The sequence below is a fragment of the Arachis ipaensis genome, chromosome B09 (genome assembly GCF_000816755.2).
Source record: "Arachis ipaensis cultivar K30076 chromosome B09, Araip1.1, whole genome shotgun sequence".
NCBI classification, from domain to species: domain Eukaryota; kingdom Viridiplantae; phylum Streptophyta; class Magnoliopsida; order Fabales; family Fabaceae; genus Arachis; species Arachis ipaensis.
Window position 1 is genome coordinate 23,990,068 of NC_029793.2, and position 6,716 is coordinate 23,996,783.

Here is a 6,716-nt window from a genome sequence, read left to right on the forward strand (position 1 = left end):
GTTGTGAGATATTCCAAATTTCTCACAAAAGGATTCAAACAAATTATTTTCAAATTCAGTTCCATGATCGCTTCTTATAGAAGAGATTTTTAAATCCTTTTCATTTTGAATTTTCTTGCAAAAAGGTTCAAAGGCCGAAAAGGCTTCATTTTTGCTTGGCAACAAATATTACTTCATTTGTTTTTTCATTAACAACACAGCATTCAAGCTTTTTGAAAACAACTAAATATCCTAAATCGCACAGCTGACTTATACTCAAAAGATTATGCTTTAAACCACAAACCAAAAGCACATCATCAATGAAAATAGATTGCTCATTACCTACTTTTCCAACAGCAATGATTTTACCTTTACCATCATCTCCAAAGGTCACAAAACCTCCATCATACTTATTTAGTTTGATGAAGTAGGTTGACCTTCCAGTCATGTGTCTTGAACATCCACTATCCATGTACCACATGTCCTTTTTGTTCTTGGATGCTAGGCAAATCTGCATGATGAGTTTCAAGTAGCATTAGGTATCCAAATTAATTTGGATTCTTTGAAGTTAATCCATCTTGGTTGCCCAAGTGCATTGAAATCACAAACAACATTGTAGACTTTGTTTCCTACAACTCTCTTTTCAATGAAGCATTGTGCATATGAGTGACCAAATTTCTTGCAATTAACACAATGATTTTCTGGTGTGTGTTTCTGAAACTGATGTGAGTTATATTGCTTGAAATGATTAAAGCTTTGAAATTTTCTGGTTCTTGGAGGAGATGCATTTCTTTTAACAAACTGATTTTTATTAAAGTTATTCCTCTTTGCAAAAGCATTTTCACCAGAATTTTTTTGAACATTTTTACCTTTCGAATATGAGGTTTTGTTGTAAAATGGTGGTTTCTTGAAAACAGCCTCATTTTTCAAAACATAACCCAAACCTGGCCGGTTTGAACTCGGTTCAGTATTTGGTGAAGGGTCAGTTTCACTTGTGTATATTTCATCAACCTTGTTCTTCATCATCCTTCTAAATTTCCTAGCAAAAAACAAAAGTTCGTCATCTGAAATACCATCACTAGACTCACTCTCTTTTGGTTCTATTTGTGACTTGAGGGCTATTCCCTTTTTCTTTGAGTTTGTGTTTGTGTGTATGGCTTCATAGGCAAGGAGTTTTCCTCTCAGCTCATCATAGGTTATGGGACTTATGTTGTTACTCTCGGTTAGGACAGTGGCAGTGTTTTCCCACTCTTTTGTGAGGCTTCTAAGGAGTTTTCTCACCAAGGTTTGTTCTGCATAGTTTGTACCCATAGCATCAAGGTTGTTGATTATGATTGAGAATCTCTCAAATGCTTCATCAATGCTTTCTCCATCCTTCATGCTAAACATCTCATACTCTTTTCGCAGCATATCAATCCTCATTTTTTTGACTTGTTTAGTGCCTTCGTGTGTAACCTGGAGTTTTTCCCAGATTTCTTTGGCTGTCTTGCATCTAGACACCTTCCGGTACTCTTCAAAGCTGATAGCACAATGAAGAAGGTTGATTGCTTTAGCGTTTAGCTCTATCTTCTTCTTGTCATCTTCATTCCATTCAGCTTCTTCTTTCAGAGTCACCACTCCATCAGCACTTGTTTTTGTTGGGATCTTGGGGCCACTCACAACGATCTTCCATAAGTTGTAGTCAATGGATTGGATGAAGATCCTTATCCTTTCTTTCCAGTAGGAATAGTTCTTTCCGTTAAAGAAAGATGGCCGGTTGTTTGACTGGCCTTCAGTGAGGGTGTAGGCAATTGTGGTTGTGCCCAGATTATTCACCATTGGATCTTTGCTCCAAGCGGTTAAGCTTGATTCTTGAGACCTTAGCTCCTGATACCAATTGAAGGTTGTGGTAGGCTTAGAGAAGGGGGGGTTAAATTTATGCCTTCCTTTTAGTTGCTGTTATTACCCTTTTTAAACAGATTTGTTTTCACTCAGCCTTTTTCCACTCATGGCTTTTACTTGAGTTTTCTCACAATGCCTTTTCTCACTAGAAATTACAGAATGATAAACATTGAAAAGAACATTACAATCAGTTAAAACATGAAGGAGATTGACTTCATCAACAGCCTCTTTGCTATGCGAAAAACCATATTAGCAAGCCTCTGATTTAGTTCTTCATACTGGCGGAATGCACCTTTGATTAGGAAGCACTGTCCAGTTAGATGAACTTCTTCAAAGGGCTTTCTCAGAACAAAACCTCTATTCACTGGTTTTCTCTCATTGCTTCTGAGTGAACAGCAAGCTTCTTTTTATCTCCTTGCATGTTTCTTGGTTCTTCTTCCAAGGTCAACATCTTTTCACCAACCCACAAGCTCACTTTTTCTTCTCAAACATCAAAGTAGAACCTTTGCTTCTGACTTTTCCAACTTGACCGAAAGCCATGTAGGAGTAACCAAGATTGTCTTCCAATGGTCAACCAAATCTGAACCATAGAGATGCAACTTGGTCCCCAAGTATCTCTTGTAACCGTGGATTTGTAGCAGTGAAGAACAGAGATCAACTTTTCCCTTGAATGCCATTTTCGGATAGAACAGAGAGTTGGGAAGAAAGGATGAAGATCTGATGCATGCAAGATGAGATGGATTACCTTTCTTAAGCTTGATTTGGTTTGGATTTTCTGATTTAGCTTCTGTGCTTCAAGCTTTAACTCTCTCTCTCTTGCTTCTTTGGTTACTAGCTTAGGGAAGAAGCTTTTTCTCTCTTTCTCTTTCTTACTTTTCTGATGCCATGATTTGACTTGATTAGAGAAGAGAGGAACGTTGCTTTGGTTGGAGCAAGATGGTGGGAAATTAAAAAACAATTTCGGGCTTGGATCGGGTTCTTCTCTACTTCAGCCCGTTGGTGTCTTGCTATGCTTCTTTGATGAATTTTGTTTGAGATGAATGACTTGGGCTTTTCTTTATTCTCACTTACCATTCAGCCCATTAGCCTTGTTTTATTTTCCATTCAAATTGGGCTGCAATACAGATTTTGGCATGCAACAATAAACAATTAGTTAATAAGTAAATATAATTAATCAACACTAATTATTTATTTTGCCCAAAAATAATGTTTGTCATCACTAATTAATTTTGTTAATTTCTTAACTCAACATATATATACACCTAGACATAGATTGTTTATATCACTAGATAGAGTAGTTTTTCTAATATTCCTTTAGATTACATTATAGTTATTGCAGACAGGATCTTAGTCCATTTGACAGCTTTGTTGTAGAATGAAGCTTAGAAGCTGTGCTGGACAAGGCCGTGCATACTGAAGATGGTAAACAGATTATACGGAATGGATATGTTTCTCAAACAGCTTCAATTATATGGGAAGCAAGTAGTTCATTCGAGGTTTAGTTACTTTAAAATTCTCTGTAGTTTCATTGAACTTCCATATTGGGTATGAAACTGCTTTTTTTTTTTTGTGGATATTATTATAAGTTAGTGAAAAACAAACCTGCTTTAGTTGCTCTTTGAAGAACACTCCCAAAGGTTGTAACTCTCATGTAGTGCAATTTAATTCTAGATTCATGTTTGTTCTTGTAATATATACCTCTTGATTGTATTGGGATAAAAAATTATGAATGGAAGCTCCATGGAATTGATCCATGTGTATTTTGACCCACGCCCAAAACAATAATAGTTAGATGATATTGAAATATTGAATTTGTTGTTTTATTTTACTTTTTAAATAAAAACAATAATAGTTATGTAGAAGAATACCATATGGAATTATGTTTGGAACTATTGACATTGCAAATTTTTTTATATATAGAGTTATGTCTTATATTGAGGAATTGTGTTATAAAAGATTTAGTTTTTAAATTTTGATATTAAAAAATAAATTTTTAATTTGAGAATATGTAAATGAGATGAGATTAATGAATGATTTGAAATTAAAAATAAATAAATAATTACAGAGTTTGTGGAGGTTTAAAAATCTCACAAAATAGTTTATTTTTGTTAAATTAAAAAATTAATTTGTGGAGGTTTTAAACTATCACAAAAGTGATTTAAAACTGCCACAAAAGTCTAATATAAAATCTCCACTAAACACACACAAAACCCCCATTGAATAGATTGTGGAGGTTTTTAAAAACCTCCACAAAAGACCTTGTGGCACCTCAAATTTTGGGGGTTTTAGAAACCTCCACAAATAGGAGAAAAAACCTCCACAAATAAACAAAAATATTGTAGTGGCTATTTATGGACTCAAACAAGCTCCTAGAGCTTGGTTTCTAACCTTATCTGCCACATTAAAGAAGTTTGATTTTATTAGTACTCATTCAGATCCTTCTTTATTCATAAGACATACTAATACATCTGTAACTCTATTATGTGCATATGCTGATGACATTCTATTAACTAGAGATAACCCCTCTGAGTTACAATTATTAATTCAGCAGCTTCACTCTATTTTCTCTCTTAAAGACCTTGGCAAATTCAAATTTTTTCTTGGCTTAGAAGCCAATTATGTGAATGATTCTCAAATTTTACTACATCAAAAGAAATATATCACTGACTTATTTGATAGAACCAAAATGACTATGGATAATTTAGTCCCAACTCCTATGGTTGCTTCTTCAAAATTGTTAGCTAATGATTCCTCTCATTTTGAAGATCCAAAATTATTTTGTTCTATTATAGGGGCCCTCCAATATCTCACACTTACTAGGCCAGACCTCACATTTGTTGTTAGCAAGATTTGTCAGTATATGCACAATCCCACTGTCAATTGCAATAATTGAAAAGCACTCAAAAGGATACTTAGATATATTAAAGAAAGTATGGATCAGGGTCTCTTATTTACAGCCTGTACTGACCTTCGATTATTTGCTTTTTCAGATGCTGATTGCGGAGTAGATGTTGATGATAGAAAAAGTGTTACTGGATATTGTGTCTACCTAGGAACAAACTTGATTGCATGGAAAAGCAACACGCTATGTGCCGTTAGCCGATAAAGCACAAAAGATGATCAGTTTTGTGCAATTGCTGCAGCTCAATCTGAAGTCATTTGGACACAAAATCTGCTTCATGAGTTACATCTCTCTCTTACCACAGCTCCTACTCTCTACTGTGACAACCAAAGTGCTTGCCTTCTTGCTGCATATCCAATTTTACACAGCAAATCTAAGCATTTCAAGCTAGATCTTCACTTTGTGAGGGACCAAGTTACACATAAGAAACTATTTGTCACTAATATTCCATCCTCAGATTAGGTGGCTGACATATTTACCAAGTCACTATCGATGACTCTCTTTTACAAATTTTGTGACAAACTTCATGTTTGTTCATCCCCTACACTCATTTTGAGGGGGGTTGTCAAGGATCAAAATCAAGAAGCTACAGATTTTGGTTAACTATGTGTAGTTGAGTCAATAACTGAAATTCTGTTACAAAATTCAGTTACACAATATGTCTTTATAAATAACAATGCCTTGTACATAAAGAAGTGAGTTCAATACATGATAGTTAATTCTAATTTTCTCTCAATTCACTTCTCTTCTGTTCTTCTCTCTGTATTTTACAATTTTATTTTCTGCATCATCAAGCTTACTACTCTTATCAGAAACCTTTTCACAATGATAAACTTATATTAGTTTAAAGCTTCAATTAAAGTAAAACTATAATTAGCAAAATCATGTTTATTTTTATAGATGGAGAAAAAAAATAGTAAAAATTAGTTGAAGTAGTGTGAGAGAGAACTGCAACGAAGATGGTAATGAATTTTTTTTAAAAAATCGCGTTTGAAGAGAGAAGAAAAGAGGAGGTGGTTTTGGTGAATGAAATTGGTGAAAGTGGAATGAAACGCGTGTGGGATTTATTTTTCAGTTTTTGAATTTTTGTATTTTTGTACGTATTTATATACAGTGATTGAAATTGATGTACACAACATAACATAACTGATATTTATAGATATATTTTTGTTTTTAAAATTTGTCAAAAATTTTTAATATATTTTTATATTTTATTTTGTTTAAACATAAAACTGAAGAAAAATATTTTACTTCAATAAAAAACTCACTTTTAGAATTGAAGAAAATATTATGATATAACAAATACTAGAACTTGGCTATCAAAACATCAATAAAAATTCAATGTTGAGAATTTTCGAGTTCAACTCCCCTTGTTATATTTTTCGTAGTCATTTGTATGAAACACGAACAAATTTATTCATTTTTAATAATAATGGTTAGTTATTTTCATTATAATATTAATTTTGACCTTACTCTAATAAATTATTATCAAATAAAGTTTTGTATCACTAATAAACTTTAATATATTTTTACATTTAATTTGATATAAACATAATACCGAAAAAAATATTTTACTTCAATAAAATACTCATTTTTAGAATTGAAGAAAAATATGATGATATAACAAATACTAGAACTTGTCTATCAAATCATCAAATAAAAATTAAGATAATAGAAATAATAATTGTTTGATAAATACACATCAATTCCACCATCTGCAGTAGCACTCAGACAAATTCAATGATTAGATTTTTCGGGTTCAACTCCTAGCTTCGAAAAATTTTTAGTTGTATGAAATATGAACGAATTTATTCATTGTTAACAATAATAGTTAGTTATTCTCATTATAATATTAATTTTGATCTTACTCTAAAAAATTATTATCTAATAAAATTTATTATCACTAATAATCTTTAACAAATTTTTACATTTAATTTGATATAAACATAAAACT